A 16631-nucleotide genomic window follows, 5' to 3' on the forward strand; every position below is an offset into this window, starting at 1 on the left:
TGCACAAATTCTTACATCAGAAGTTTGACAGTCAGATTCTGCTCCTCATTACTGCTCATCAGTATTATTTTATGTAATAGGGTAAGTACAAGATCGCAATAATATCCACTCATAATATATAAAATTGGTTCTACATCCAGAAGTCACTGTATCTGACACTGGACTTTTAGTTGCTGGTTAATATCATTAAGAAAGAATAGGCTAATAATTTTACAATGAATTTGCTTTGGCAAAAGAATGAAAAGTAATGTCTAGAAAACTGGAATCATAATTAAAGCAGCAGCTCCTTCCCTTTATGCCACTATGTGGTATGCAAGAAATGCAGAAGCTGAGTGGGCAGTAACTGCAAGGTCAAGAAGAGGAGGAGCAAGAGGGCATCACCGTGACCACACCGTGATTGGCAGGACTGGAATGTGGCCTTGCTATAAAACTTAGGGCTCGAAATTAAACTGCGTCACTTGGAGCATCCATACTGTGTATGCTGTGTTTCCTTGACCCGCAGATGTCAGGGTGTCTGCGTGATCCTTCGGGTAACCTTAAAGTTGATACAAGAACCAACAGAAGAGGTCTCCAATTACCAGAGAAAGACAAATATTGCATAATCTTCAAGAATGTCGAGATGAAAAATTGAGGGACTCTGCAGCAGTTGCCATTACTTCAGTTTCTGGGAAAACCATAGTGCAAGTCCCCTTTGAAGTAATTTATGGGCACATGAGGAAGAACATATTTGTGAATGGCAATCTGACCAACCTGATTTTCTTGTGGAGTACACATTCACCAAGTTAACAGATGATACCAAGTGTAGGTGCACCATACAGAGCAACAGGGTCTGTAGAGAGGAAGGGACTGACATGAGCCTCATGCAATTGGGGCAGGAGCAAAAGGCAGCCCTGCCCATGGCAGGCAGACTCCAGTGCAGACGCTGGAGGGGATAGGAACAGCTCTGGGAAGATCTTGGGCTCAGACAGGCAATGAGATGGACAAGTGCCAACTTTACACCCAAGCAGTAGTGAAGACCAGCAACACCCAAGCTTGAGGGAACAGGGCACAGCCCAGGAGCCTTTGGAGGGGATTATTTTCTATTGCTCAAGAAACTGGCATCTAGAATACTACAATCTGTCTAAGAAAATTGTTAATAAACCAGATCAAACCCAGTGGCAGTCACCAAAATGGCAGGGAGTTGGAGCACAGGACCTATGAGGAAAAAATGAGGGGCTGGAGCTGCATCATATTGGACCAGAGAGGGCTTTGGTGTGAGGGGGTACAGAGGGAAGAACTTATTAGCAACCTGAGAGGATGTTGTCAAGAGGACAAAGGCAGGCTCTTTGCTGAGATGCACTGTGGGACATTGATCAGAGTCTGAAGTGAGAGATTCCTACTGGATGGAAGGTGGAGGAGGGGAAATTTAGGATAATTAAGCACTGGAGCAGGTTGCCTAGAGAGCTTGTAGATTCTCCATCTTTGAGTGTCTTCAAGACCTGGCTGGAAGAAGGCCTGAGCACTCTAGTCCAAATGCAGTGGTCACCCTTCATTGAGCAGGAGGCTGCACAGGAGCTCTACAGAGGTCCCTTCCAGCCTGGGTGGTTCTGTGTCTCTGGGACTATGATTTGGAGTTATGCTTTCACTTGAAAACAGTGATGATGATGACCTCCTGTGGATGAATACCGAGCTTTAGTGGACTCTTCTTCCATTCAAAGTGGAAGAAATTTTCCTTAACAAAATATAAAACCTGCTTTATAAGTACAGTAACTACCTTAAAGAACTCCTTGAGTTTCTTTGGTTTTTATAATTATTGCTATGTGTAGAACTGGGGATTTCTGAGATATATTGGTGATTAGACAGCTCTTTTGACCATGATATAAATATTTAACACATTGCTTTCTTCCCATTTTTTAAAAAGTACATATAATATTACTCAACTTTGCCAGCTTATTCTGAAGTGTCTTAAACTGTCAAATCAACATCATATCATTGACACGATGAACTATAATGGTCCTTCTAATGCACGTTATGGCTTATCATACCAAGGCTGAGCTATCGAGTTTTTCAGTTGGCAGATCATTGCCTCAATAGATCACAACTTCTCCAATGCAACAAAATAAAAAGTATTGAACATGCTTGAAAGACTATTATTAAAAGAAATAACTCAATTGTTCAGAAAACAACATAATGACCAAGGTCATTAGTCTGTAATGTGAACATTACAGATTAATCTTTTGCTAAATTGTTTTTTAGCATGATATTTTTTAATTATTGAAGAAAAAAGTCTTAAGCACTTGATGTTTTCATTAGAAATAATTATTATTATTATTACTGCATACTTGAATTAAAATTTCTCCCCATGCTTCAGACAATGAAAATCAAATTTGTGTTTTAAGTGTTTTTTTCTGGCCTCTTGTAGTCTGCTATCAAAGACCTCAGAAAGCTTCTACTTTACCACACTGCAGAGACATCTCCTAGGAGATTTCCCACAACTATTTATCTTGGTGCAGGGAACCTGACAGAACTCCTTTGAAATTGACAACACAGTTCCTGAGTTGACCATAGGAATCAGAGATTGTGAAGGCTCCACTTTCCCTTCATCTCATTATTCTGAATGGTCCACCAAAACAAAACACAGAAATAAAAAAAAAGTGATAGTTTCACTATCTCATGCCACTTGTATTTATAAGCGATTACAGCAAAACCCTACATTTCTGTGAATAAGTAAGTGACTTATGTTCACAAATTTTGCAGTCCTTATTGATACTGAGAAAGAATATCTCCACAAACATTTGTCTGCCTGAGTTGTACATCATAAAAGAGGCTTTCATTTAAGAAAAATGATGTTACACTGTTAGCCATTATTGCTCAACAGAATAATATGGAAGGTCAAAGCATTGCTCTAATGAAAATGGAATAGTAAGGCACAGAGCCTGATTCTCCCCCAGATTAGACCAGGATGACTTGTTTGACACTGGTGGTATAAAAAATTGGAGTAGAATTTAGGTGAGTCTATTCAAAATCTGATTATAGAGCACACTAATGATGTTAAGGAATGAAATCATTGCACTGCTAGAACAGTCCCAACTCTCTAATTTTTCTGCAAAGTGCCTATTATATCCTTGTGTAACTGATGGCTCCTACAGTGTTCCACTTTCATTGTTCCACTCTGCTAAATTTAAAATGTTACCAGTGAAAGAAAAGCTGCCTTTAATTTCTGTGAAAGTGTTTTAATTGTATTATTTTTTCAATAAATTTAATACTACTTTTCAGTATTTTTTCATAATGCATTTACAGGACCAGAATTTTGATTGTATCTCTCTGTACTCTTGCAATCCACCTCATGGTCCAGTGAAGCCAGCAAAGGTTCACTTTTCTCTGAAAGTCGTTAAGATTTTAAGCAGGACCTACAGGCACTCACAGCCCATGGGATCATAATGCCTTTTTTTCTGTTCTTCAGTGCTGGAACAGCATCAGGACCCAAAGATCACATATGTCCTCTACCAGTCCTGTGTCAGGCAGGCAGATAAATGCTGCTTTTCCATTCCTTTCCATGCTATGGACTTGCATATGTGGATGATAACCATGAAGTTTGTGTGAGGTGGGGTTGTCATGAATACGTTCTTTGAAGTACGAGGAATTTCACTGCCTAGTGGAAGGACTTGCTTTAATACACAAGTTTTGTCCTGCTGAGTGGAAGCTCTAGTCAGGAGTGATGGCAACTACCACATGATGCCAATGCTCCTGACTTCAGGAGGCCCATGCTTTGTTCTTGACTTTGTTACTGATTTGCTTTGATATCTCAGGCACAAAATTATGCAAACTATTCTAAATTAATTTAATTCTGCATGCTTTAATTTTCAGTTTTAAGTGTTGAAATTGAAATTAGTTAGGGTCTGATTTTCAAAGAGATCAAGAATCCATCACTTCCAAGATTAAGGTGAATTAACTCAGCTGCAAAACAAATAATTGGCAAAGACAGAGTATTGCCTGGGTTCCTAGGCAGTTCACTTCTGTTGAGTTGTTCTAATTTAATGTGGTTTGTTACAAGTAGCAAGACGTGGATGCTGGAAACTGAAAAGAATTAATTATAAAGATATTTTGCAGAATTAAAATATGTTTAAGATCTTCAGATCAAGAACAAAAGAAAAATAAACATTAAGCAGCAAAGTTTGCTGAGCTATTTGGGGAAATAAGGATATGAGCTAACCGTGATGAGTTGCAGAAGAATGTTGTTACCAAGCGATTAGGTAACAAAGTAGATGATGACATTCAATGCAGAGAAGAGTGATGTCACTCACGTCCAAGCAAAACACAGCCCTGCCTTTCCTGGTTGGTGGTGGGTTCAGAACTAACTATTATATGTAGGGTTGAAATCTTTCAGGGATTACATAAAGTTTTATGAAACTGTTTAGAAGCAGTTAAAGAAAATAGAATACTAAGTATTTTTAGCAAAAAAAAATCCAACCATATCACCATATACAATACCTGCATCTCTAAGATCAGGTCAGTCCTGGTATCTATTTCAAAAGCATATAGAGAAAGTGAAATGGTAAAGGAAGGCTAATTGCATGGAGTGGATTCCAGAGGTGGAATGACGAAACCTTGTGATTCCAGTTATGCCTATGTGTGCAGGAAGAAGGGTAATGTAGAGGTCTTTAAAATCATGAATACCGTGAAGAATAAACAGAGGTGTATTATCTACCTCTTCCTTTAATACAAGAAATACTGGATAAAAAATGTAACAATGAGATAGAAGGTTTAATCCACAAAAGATGATATTTCTTCACATTCTGGGTAGATAAGCTATTAAAAGCTTCACTGGGAGATTTGATGGTTGCTAAAAGTTTACAGTTCCAAAAGCAATTAAACAAACTCAAGGAAGAAAAATACATCAGGTGTTATTAAATACAAACATACACCTGTGACTTTGGATCCTAATCACAGAGGCTAAACATATAAAGTGTTAGGGTTTTTTTCACCCTATGTTTATATGTAGATAGCTAGCACATGGCTATCATCAGAGAGAGAATACTAGACTTAGTGTAACTCAGTATTGGCATTTTTATTTTCAGGTAGGAGGATAATATTTATTTCATTGTAGGTATATTTTTTGTTCTTTTGTCTCTGGATCCTTTCATCTATCTAAAAGTGAGAGCATAGATTTGATTCAAAGGCTGTAGAGGAAATTATGCACTAACTGAATTTTCAGTCTACCCTAATTTCCAAAGAGAAGAGGGAGTGACAGAAGTTGAAGAAGGTCAGAAAAAGACACACAGAAAATGGGGAATAACCTTACTTTATTTCACAAAGCTCAAAATACAGAAATAAGAATGTAGATTTAAAGTGATCAGCAAACATAATAACTTTGGAGTTAAGGGATAAGCTTAGGAACACACAATTTTCAGCATGAATTTGTAGCTGTCACAAGACTGGCCAAGACCAGGCCAACAGCATTATGTTAAACTACTCATTCTTATTAGGGTACTATTTCATCGTTTTGAAGAGAAATGCAATGAACTGACACTGAAATAATAACTGATCTGCATAAAATAAGGAAATAGAAGCTGTAGTACATAAAGCAGACTTTCATGGTAGAAGTCATGGAGAAAACTGCCTGCTGGCCTGTCAACTTGACTTGAAACACCTTGGAGAACATGTATGTGGCATTTTCAGCATTTCCAGTTATAACTAAGCTGTGATAGTCACTGAAAGATTTCAGAAAGGTTTTGGTAAACTTCTGTACCTACACATTTCTTCTATTCCACCACCTCCACAATCTCACATATCCTGTAATACTCTGGAGACATGAGAGGCAAGAAGGACAAAATCTGAAACCAATATAAGACTTAAAAGGTAAAAGTCATCACTCCTTGGTCCTGCCAATGACTCTGAAGCACATTAAGGTACACACAAGGGACTGCATACCTGAGTCAGCAGCAGAGTATCAATATGCAGATTCATGATGTTGCTACTAATCTTATTCTTTCTCTCCTATGCCTAAATTCTATCTTGATTGCTTTTCTCCTACTATGTCCTGTTGCACTAAGGGCCTTGTCATGTAAAGACTGGTATTGCTTACCTGTGACTAGTGACAGAACTTAGCATGTCCTACAGTTTTATTAAAAGATGTCTCACATAATTCTAGGCACTAAAACACCTGTCTCAGAAGATAAGCAGGTTTGCGGCTTTTCAGTATGACCAATTAAAGAAGCCACCAGGTGCCTTTTACTTTGGGGGTAGTGAAAAAATAACGATGCTACATTTTTAATGAGTTCATATAAGGAGATAGGTGAGAAAGAGAAGTAACAGGAACAACTGATAATTTGGCAATTTTGATATAAATATTTTTTGTATCTAAAAATTTTCTTGAAACAGATCCAAACTTCTGAGTACCATTCACAATGAGCATAGAGTTTCTAAGCATAATAGGAACAGTATGAGAGGAATATGCATCATCTCAGAAGCATGATGGTCCACAGAACTTCAAATATATTTCCCCAACAAAACCATTTAGCAATTGAATGGGCCCTCTACATTTAAAAGCCATAAACATGAACTTATACTTAAGAATCACTTGAGCCTAGTGGATACATTGACATGCTATGACCAAGATTTAATGATTAATTTTGTTTGGGAGTTGACTTCAGCCTTCCACAAAGTGAAAAGGACCATAGTAGGAACTGCTTGTAGTGAATTTGTGTGACAAGGTTTTGGTAGTGGGGGGGCTACAGGGGTGGCTTCTGTGAGAAGCTGCCAGAACCTTCCCCTATGCCCAACAGAGCCAATGCTGGCCAGCTTCAAGATGAACTGCCGCTGGCCAAGACTGAGCCCATCAGCAAGAGTGGTAGTGCCTCTGGGACAACATGTTTAAGAAGGGGAAAAAGTTGCTGTGCAAGAGCAATTGCAGCTGAAGAGAGGAGAGAGAGGATGAGAGAGGAGCAGGCCTGCAGCCCCCCAGGCCGGTGCAGCAGGAGGGCAGGAGGAGCTCCATGCACCGGAGCAGAGATTCCCCTGCAGCCCCTGGGGCAGCCCATGGTGGGGCAGGCTGTGCCCCTGCAGCCCAGGGAGGCCCATGGGGGAGCAGGTCCCCACCTGCAGCCCGAGGAGGACCCCACGCTGGAGCAGGGGGGTGCCCAAAGGAAGCTGTGACCCTGTGGGAAGCCGGGGCTGGAGCAGGCTCCTGGCAGGGCCTGTGGCCCCATGGGGAGAGGAGCCCAGGCTGGGGCAGGTTTGCTGGCCGGGCTGGTGACCCCGCGGGGAGCCACGCTGGAGCTGTCTGTGCCTGAGGGACTGAACCCCGTGGGAGGGAGGGACCCAGGCTGGAGCAGTTCACAGAGGACTGTCTGCCATGGGAGGGACCCCAGGCTGGAGCAGGGGAGGAGTGTGAGGGGTCCTACCCTGAGGAGGAAGGAGCGGCAGAGACAGTGTGGGGTGAACTGACCCCAACCCCATTCCCCATCCCTCTGTGCTGATGGGGGGAGGAGGGAGAGAAATTGGGAGTGAAGTTGAGCCCAGGAAGAAGGTAAGGGTGGGGGGAAGGTGTTTTAAGATTTAGGTTTATTTTCTCTTTACCTTACTCTGATTTGATTAGCAATAAATTAAACTAATTTCCCCAAGTCAAGTCTGTTTTGCCTGTGACCATAATTACCGAGTGGTTTCCCTGCCCTTATGTGGACCCACGAGGCTTTTGTTATATTTTCTCTTGCTTGTCCAGTTGAGGAGGGGAGTGATAGAGTGGCTTTGGTGGGCAGCCAGGGTCCAGCCAGGGTCAACCCACCACACTGATACTGTAGACTGTGATTGAAGCCTCAGAGCTCTGAAATCCCTACGCTTTTCACTTAGATCAACATGTCTATGAACGTTACATTCATGAATGAATTTGACTATGAAGGATCCCTGTCTGGATGAGATCTCTTGTTATCTTTATTATTCAGGTAAGGAACTGAGGTGGAGATTATGGTCAGAGTTCCAAGCTGCACTATTTGAGGTTTTGTTTCCTACTGAGTCTTCCTTTACATGCCAAAGTCTCTTTCAAGCAGAAGCCTTAGAACAACATTTTACCACTCTGCTCCCAGACATTTCAGAGACTTTAAAAACTTTTTCTCTTTTGTTCAGGGCCAGAAAACTAGTGACAAACTTAGATGTTTGACCGTGACTTATTGGCCCTTACACTAAGATCTTCAAACAGTTATCTTTCTTTTTTGTCCTTGTATTTTATTTAAAATAAAACAAACATTTTTAATGTGATATTTTATTCATATGTGCTAATTTTAAAACAAAGAACCTGTGTTTACATAAACAAAATAAATATAACATCATACTTCTTGTGCTCTATATCTTAAACTATTTTAATGCCTCCTTCAGCTGGAGCAGGGTTTGATTAGCACTGGTGAATTCATACAATCTCTCCTTCAAAGAACATTCATAGCACAGAGTAAGAGATGCAAGAGATGGACCGTTGTAAATGGCAATATCTTCTGTAGCAAGGTCGTCTGAAAGTATCACATATTCCAAGCACAATATATTCCAATGTTCTCTGAAAATTTTTTCCTAAACATTTAGAAATAATCACTTTGCACGATGAAGGCCTTCCACAAAGATAACAGAATCACACAATCACAGGATTAATTAAAATATTCCTGTTTTCCTTGCTAATCAACTAATATACTGGTTGGCATGTGTGATCCTATAAATCTTTTTTCATGTCATGCTGTCATTATAATTTTAAAAAGCCATACTATGTAATATTTTATTGTAAAAGATATACTGCTCTTTTAGAGATAGCTATACATGCAAAGATTTCCCAAGTATTTTCATAATTGTTCATGAAAAAAAGCTCTTCAAGCATGTCTTGAAAACTCCAGAGGAACTTCAGGTCCTTTTGCAAGTAAACCTTTTACTTAACCTTCCACCGCCCACACATCCATCTTTGTCATATCTTTGCAAAAGTATTCACCTGGAGTAGAGTGAGATGGAAGAATAATATTGATAATATGGATTTTGAGAATAATTATCTTTTCAGTTTTTCCTAATGAAAAACAGAAATGGCCAGTTTCAAAGCTGTCTTCTCAGCTGCTGATAAGATTAATGTACTGATTAACACCTTTTCCAAGTTGGATTGGAGGTGAAAGCAATTCCATTTGGCAACACCTCATCCCATTTGCTGACATCTTCATTAACCTCACTGATAAGAAAACCATTTCACAATAAAAATTTCTCAGGGCTACAGATTTTATCTTCACAGCTTCACCTAACAATGTTAATTCTCTGTGTGAAACACGCAGGTTCAATTGCCTTGATAATTTCACAGTGCCCTATACCTTTTTTTTTTTTTTTTGGTTGAAAGGTTGATATAAAAGAAACCAATTACTTCACTCTCACTACAGAAGGCTGATTTTCAAAAGGACATTTCACCTTTTAACAAAAAGAGAGAACAAGGATGTAGATAAAAGTGAATGAAAGGGTCATCAGACACAGAAAGTTAGTTGAAAGTACATATTAAGAGGAATAATGCCATGAGATCGTATTTGGAGTTGTGCCAAGCTCTTCTGTTGTATTCTATAATTTCACTGGTTAGCAAACAAAACCAGGCACCCTAATTTCCCTATAGCATACCATTGCAGTGTTAAGAAGACAAACATTTTGTCCCTTGCTCAGACATGCTAAGTTGCAGTCTTGGAGTCAGCATTTGGCAACAGACTCTCTCCAGTTACTTTAAAAGGCATGTTTGCTACGAAAATAGTTGCTGACTGTTTAACTAACAGCCTGTAATATAAGAAGCCAGTTCTGAAGCTAGCAGAATGGGGAAACTCATTTCAACCAGGTTATACTCTTGTAAAACCTTTTGCCATGTACATTCTTATTCGGAATGTGTATTCACACAGGTAAATACAGACTATCACATCAGAAAAGTTAGTGGCAACTTCCACTAAAGCTCAGGTATACAGCTCAGTGAAAATCAGTAAATATCCACTTACCAGGGTGTAGGCTTTTGCGATAGCAGGACTGCTTCCCATCTCTTTTACCTTGTGCATTTGGAATTGATGTGTTAAATCATTGGCATGACATATTCTCTGTGTATGTAAATGCAAGCACATTTATGTTCTTACTCATCTGAAAAAAATTAAATTTGATATGCTAATCTTAATAAAATGTAAGCCCAGATTGGTCTAATTTTATGCTTTTTCAAAACATACTTCAAATATTGTGTCAGGCTGAGGGAGAGTGTTCACCTGCTCTTGTACTGTATGTGTTCTCATAGAGCATTACAGTGTTAGACCAGCTAGTGCTGTGCATAAATCACACATGACAAACCAGATGATGACAAACCTTCTGTCTACTCTACAGAAATATGGTTATTCTCTAATCCTGTAAAATTACAATGAAACAATGCCATTCTTGTTATAATTCTATGGAAGTAACTGATCTTACATTAGATCTGATCTGACATTCAAATTTTTGAAATCTGGGATCTGGTACCTCTGAATGCATTAATGCCACTAGAAAATACCCTTCACAGCAATCTAGCAAGCCATCTATAGTGCAGCATGGGTTGTACCTAACAGTTACGCTTTCAGACTCCAATTTCACATAGTTCTCACATAGTTTGACTGAGCAGGTCTTAATGCATAGGCAGAAGGCACACAAAAAGAAAGCCTTGGGAGCACATACCACAGAGAAGAATTTGCAATATGGAGGAGGCAGGGAGAAAGAAAAGGAAAAGAAGAGGAAAGGGAAAAGGAGAGGGAAAAAGAAGGGAAAAAAAGTAAAGGGAAAAAAACTAAAGAGAAAAGGGAAAGGAAGGGAAGAGAAGTGAAGGGAAGGATATATTCTATATAATATATAGAATATGATATTTTCTATATATGTTAATTCATGTTTATAATTTGTAATACATATATATAAAATCTGTTAAAAATTACATATATCTATATACCATCAATGCAGATCACCAGGATCTTCTTAATTACCAGTGCTGACAGCCAGCGTTTGAGGGAGGCTCCTCTCTGAGGAGCAGGATTCAAAAATCTGTGCATAACACCAAGTGGGGGTTTGAAATTAGGTGAATATACCCTATTCTAATACCAGTTTGCTTTTGGAAACCTGACTAAAAGAGGGCTTGATGGTAATAAATTTTACATTTATTTGTGAACCACAGTCCAAAGTATGGGGTGTAAGAGCTGAAAAGGACCCTAAAGAAAATTCTTCTAAAGAAAAATAGAGGATGGAAGCCTGGTCATGGCTTGACTATAGTAAAGGTAGCATGTTACCTATAAGAAAAATCCTGAATCTTAAAATAAAAAGCTTTACTGAGCAACACAAGACTCATTGGGATGAAACACTATTTAACAGCATGATTTTCAGCTTTTCATCAAATGTATACAAAAGAGACTTTGCAGAATGACTGTAAAAGAATAAGGAAGAACAGAAAACTATGTGTTTTAAAAGATATGATAGCGTGGTTATTTTCCAGTGGATAATTCAATTTCTAAGCACTAGAAAGATGACTGATGTGGTATTTTCCACCAGAAATTTCAAGTATTTTTCCACTATACAGTGATACATAACAGAGCTGTTCCAGTTAGTAATGCAGAATCCTTCTGCAAACCTGAGCTAATATCCTGGAACCAGAAGCACAGTGAAAGAGAAAGTGATGTTCTTTATGCACTCCAGTGTGTCTTGGGGATAACAAGTATTTTAGGTTTTTAATACTTTTGGCCTGGTGTATTTCAGATTGGACACAGAATACAGGTCTTATGAATAACATGATTCACCATAGTTTCACAGTATAAGCAAAGACTACCCTCTATTTAAAGCCTAGATTTGAACATTGCTTAACCTTAAGGACATCATTGCTTGAGAACAAGCTCAATACCAGAAAAAGATGAAGCCAGAATGCTAGATGAAAATATGCTGGACAGAGCAGATTTTAGGAGACAGATGGGGAGTCAAATTCATGCACTATATGTATCTCTTGGTCTATATTTGAATAATTCTGATTTAAAGTGTCACGATAGACAAATTTACAGAAATTAATGTTGCACATTATTAGTAACTGAATTTGATGAACTAAGACCAACTGTACCTTCTAGCTTGCGTGATATTCATCAGCTTAAATAAGTATGTTTGTTGAAGTAGCACGCATAGACTTGCCTGTTTGTGACAAATAAAGTAAGAAACTGTGTTCATATATGTTTTAAATAACTTAACTTTTTATCCTAAATAGTTTTCACCTTCTGTGAAATTGACTTTTGAGTGTGGAACCAGTAATTCTGATGCTAGAACATGAAATGTCTGAGTGCACTTCCCTTAGAAACAGTGGTGAAAAATAAGACTCTGTATAACTCAGGTCTATCCAGAATGCAATTAACTGATACATTCACTTTTAAATAGTATAAAAATGTATGAAATTAGTAAGGGAAGGGATTGACAGTGCAATGAAGTATATTGTTTTAAATAATGTGAAGATGACCTTGAGATGTAGAAAGTAGCAATTTCCAGTTGCTGTGCCAGTATTGAGCCAGATTTTTAGCAAAAGATTTGTGCGGTGTGAAAGGATAACTACTGTAGTTAGAATCAGGAAGAAAAAGAAGGTGAAAGCTATTGCTAACAGCAGCAGTAACTGTTGTTTAAGTGACTCGTTTAGGAGATTATCCCAGACTGTTGCATTTTGTGGCAACTTGAAATGTTCTTGCAGGATTTGCGACAAAAATCTGATTTTAAGCATCATCCAAAGCCATGTTTTACCTTGAAAATGGTTTTTTTTTTTTTTGGTTGGTTGGTTGGTTTTTGGTTGGGGTTTTTTTGTTGTTGTTTTGTTTTGGTGTGGAAGGAATAAGTAGCAAAGATGACAAATCAGAACATGTTTGTATAGAGCTGCATTAACAACATTTGTTCTTCAACAAGTCTATTACTGCTGAGTTTACATTACTACATCGGCATGAATGTTCAGAAGCTGACAAATGGCCACAGCACAGAAACCAGAGTTTGTAAACAGGCACATATCAAGGTAGCTATTCTTCAATGTTGCTAATTTCCCAAGACTGATTTCCCAGACTGAAGCAGATGGAGATTGGATAAATTTCCATATTTGTGAGATAACTGTTATTTTCTTTAAAATACTGGTCATGCATACTTTAAAAACATCTTTTATGGTATAGAGTTCAGTCAAAATTATCAAATTATATGATCAGATACAGGGGTTTGCTTAGTTTAATTTTTTAAAGAATGAGTTTTAAAACTGAATGACCAATACAGCCACAGAAGTTATTGCTATTATATCTAGTATGATGCCAACAATAAATCAGAAGAATGAGTGGAAGAAATGTCTAGCAGGACTTTTGCTGTTGTAAATGCAACTTTTGTGCCAAGAAGTCCCAAAAATCAGAGGAAAGATTACCTGATCTTCTTATATTCTATTTCTTAATATACAGTAGCAGTCAGATTCAAAACACACCGAATTACAGCTCCTACAGCTATAGCTTGATCCAGTATACCTGTTTGTACTATAGAAGATGGATTAACTTTGACGTGTCCTGGTTATTATGACTATATACTATGTACATTCTCATGAATGCAAAAAAAACCCCTCTTTCAACAGCACAGTCAGGCTATGTTTTGACTCTGGGTCTGTGATCCAGGACCCTTTTTCCTGCTGGTCAGAACTGCCTTTTGTCTTTTCAGACTGGCTGGCTGTTACTGCTGTTTCACTTCAGTGAAACAAGAATAATAAACAGCAAAAAGAAATCTTTTTTTTTTAAAGATGCTAATTTTCCTTGCCATTATTTCCATCTTTACTAGCTTATTGTTTTCCAGGGCATCCAAGCTTGCATAAATTGGTGCACCTCCAGTGGCTTCTGGAACTATGCTGATTTACACCGGCTAATGATCTATCTCCCCCTGACTAGGAGCACCACTGGCAGTGCAGAATACTTCTGTGCTACCCCAGTCCATTTCTCTAATCCCCATTTAGTGATTTTAAATATTTCTAGTTACTGTCTCTGTTTCACAGATATAGTAAATCTTCAAGTATAAGAAAGCTACAGCAAAACTAGAAGATAAAACAATTCTATTTCAGTATGTCAATAAAATATTTTAACACTCTATGTTATGCAAATTAATATATTGCAAAATAAAGTTCCTGGGTTTTAGAGAGAGTTTCATTCATTATTCCAATCTTCACAAAACAAATGCTTTACCACTGTACATACGATACATTTTTTTCTGTAAAACTAAATCAATGTCACCATTCAAACAGTAGACTGACAATGCTAGCACACGTTAAATCTGAGATCAAACCCAGTAACTAAATGAAAGAAATACTTGGCTGCATGAGTGCAGGAGAGATGTGCCTTGGATTGAGATAACAAATGACAGCTGATGAGATTGACAGTTAAAAAAATGAATTTCAGATGGAGGTTCATCTAAATGAACACTTCTTTGGTATTTGGAAAATGAGAAAAAGAAGAGAGTAATCTGATAAAAGGAGAGGGAGAAAGATTAGCTTTTGAAGACAGGCTAGAACTGATGATTGGGAACAGTGAAAAGGTTTGGCCTCTTCAGATATTTCTGAAAGCAGGTGAGCCTACACCAGCATGCATGCACTTTGGGAAGGAAATCTGGAAACACAGAGGCCTAAAAATGTATTAGGTTATTAAACAGGCAGTCTCAGACATTAAATCTGAGGGGAAAAAATAACCTACAGAGGGTAACAGATTATGCCGTCAATGACTGCTGACTATTCTACAGTCTTCACTTAATTTCTAGAATCTTACTGAGATTCTCCAGTCCTCCCCAGAAGGGTCCTGGAAAGCAGGTAGAAGTTCTATAATTTACTAGGCTTTTATGGGGCAACCCTTAGGAAAGGTACTGTAGGTTTCCAAGAGTCCCACCTTCCCAAGCCCTCCAGAAAACCTGTCTGGAGCTTTCAATCCCCACTTTCTTTGAACTCATAACCCAACCCTTCTGACCCACAGAAGGCATTCAGGCTTCAGACAGGGAGCAGAAAGGTATTTACATTTATAGCTGAGTATAATTGGGAGTTTAACTTTTGCATTAGGGTACAAAGCTGATGATTAAAATGTACAAGCTCAAATTACAGAACAAGATTGAAGACCCAGTATGTCTTCTTGCATAAGTGCACTTAGATACAGACATCTAACAAAAAAAGTCTGCATGCATTAAATAAAGAGAACGTAAGGGCTAAACGATAGGGTAAAAAGGCATTCCTATTCCTGTGACTAAAAGTAACACAGGAAGTGCTTTGAGGAGATTCTTACTATTTTTATTTCTGATACAACAGAATAGTTTCAGAAGTAATAGGTTTGTAAAATTTCCTTGTTTTCTTCCCTGTTGATACCATTTGTCAGGTATAAAGCTGACATTCTAAACCTAACACTCTCTCATACTTCATTATAGGCATTTTGAGCACAGAACAGCAGTTTAGGCAAGTTACATGTGTCACATAAAAATTAAAATTAAAAAATAAATAACTAAATAAATAATTAAAATAAATACAGTTATAAATGAGTAACTTGGTGCAGTAGACAGGAAAAGCAACATCTTTCCACTGATATTACCAACCTGTTAGAATGTGACTAGGTACATTTTTTTGTTGTCATTAGAAAAAAACCAAGAACAAACACAGCTGGATTTCTGAGTCCTACTATGACAAAGTGTCAAAGAAGTGGATTTAATGTTGTAGAAATATTTCTTTAGGAACTTCTGCTCTCATGTTAGGTCTGAGGGGTAACCCAGGCTGTGTTTAGAGTAAAACTACGCTGGCCACTAAAAACAGAGAATAGAGTGGAAGTCTGTTATTTGTTCTAAAAAAAATAAAAGTTTTACAGGAAGAAATAATTTTTTTTTCCTCATCTGGAAGGGGAGCCATCAAAGAAAACTGGTTGCTCTTTACAGGAAAAAAAGAAAAAGAAAAGGAGATCCATTGATTCTAACAGTGCCAGCTAGCTGTTCACACACACTTAAACTAGGTATGAAGCCCTTATTCTTTGAACTGAAATTTCCCCTGTTGATCAAAGGTCCTATTTTGCAGTACCTGCAGTATTTACTTTTTGGCAGATCTAAGATGTCTGCTAAAGCCTTTCAACCCCTGTATTCACAGCTGTATTATTGGTAAGGAGTAAAAATTTTATTGTGATACTCATTTGGGGGATTTCTTCAAGGGGTTAGCTGCATAAACATGCCATGGCATCAAAGCAAGACAAAAAGTCAAAGGTTACAGTTATTTAAGTTAGGAAGGGGTTGCCTAACAAGATAAAAAGACAACAAAAGAAAAAATTGTGTGAATTTAGAAGCAGGGGTAAACATAGTTCCTACTTAATATTAGGCTCTTCTGCACCCCTTTAAGATTCTGCCTACATAGCTGTAAAGGTTCCAGTACTGAGGCAACTACCAAGAGAAAAATAAGACAAAATTCAGTACCACCTTCTAAGAACCAACAAGCCCTTTAAAGATTTCAGATGAGAAAAGCTGCTGGTCTTGAGGGGCACTGGTGAGTTTCAAACACAGGACAAGACAGGCTGGGGCTAAGTGCCTGCCTGATCAGCCAGATAGAGGTGATGGTTTGTGAAGAGGAATGGTCACTAATGTTTATTAGTTATGAAAAAAAATGTTAAATTTTCTTTCCC

This window comes from Egretta garzetta, unplaced genomic scaffold (genome assembly GCF_000687185.1).
Source record: "Egretta garzetta isolate BGI_Z169 unplaced genomic scaffold, ASM68718v1 scaffold22, whole genome shotgun sequence".
Lineage (NCBI taxonomy): Eukaryota > Metazoa > Chordata > Aves > Pelecaniformes > Ardeidae > Egretta > Egretta garzetta.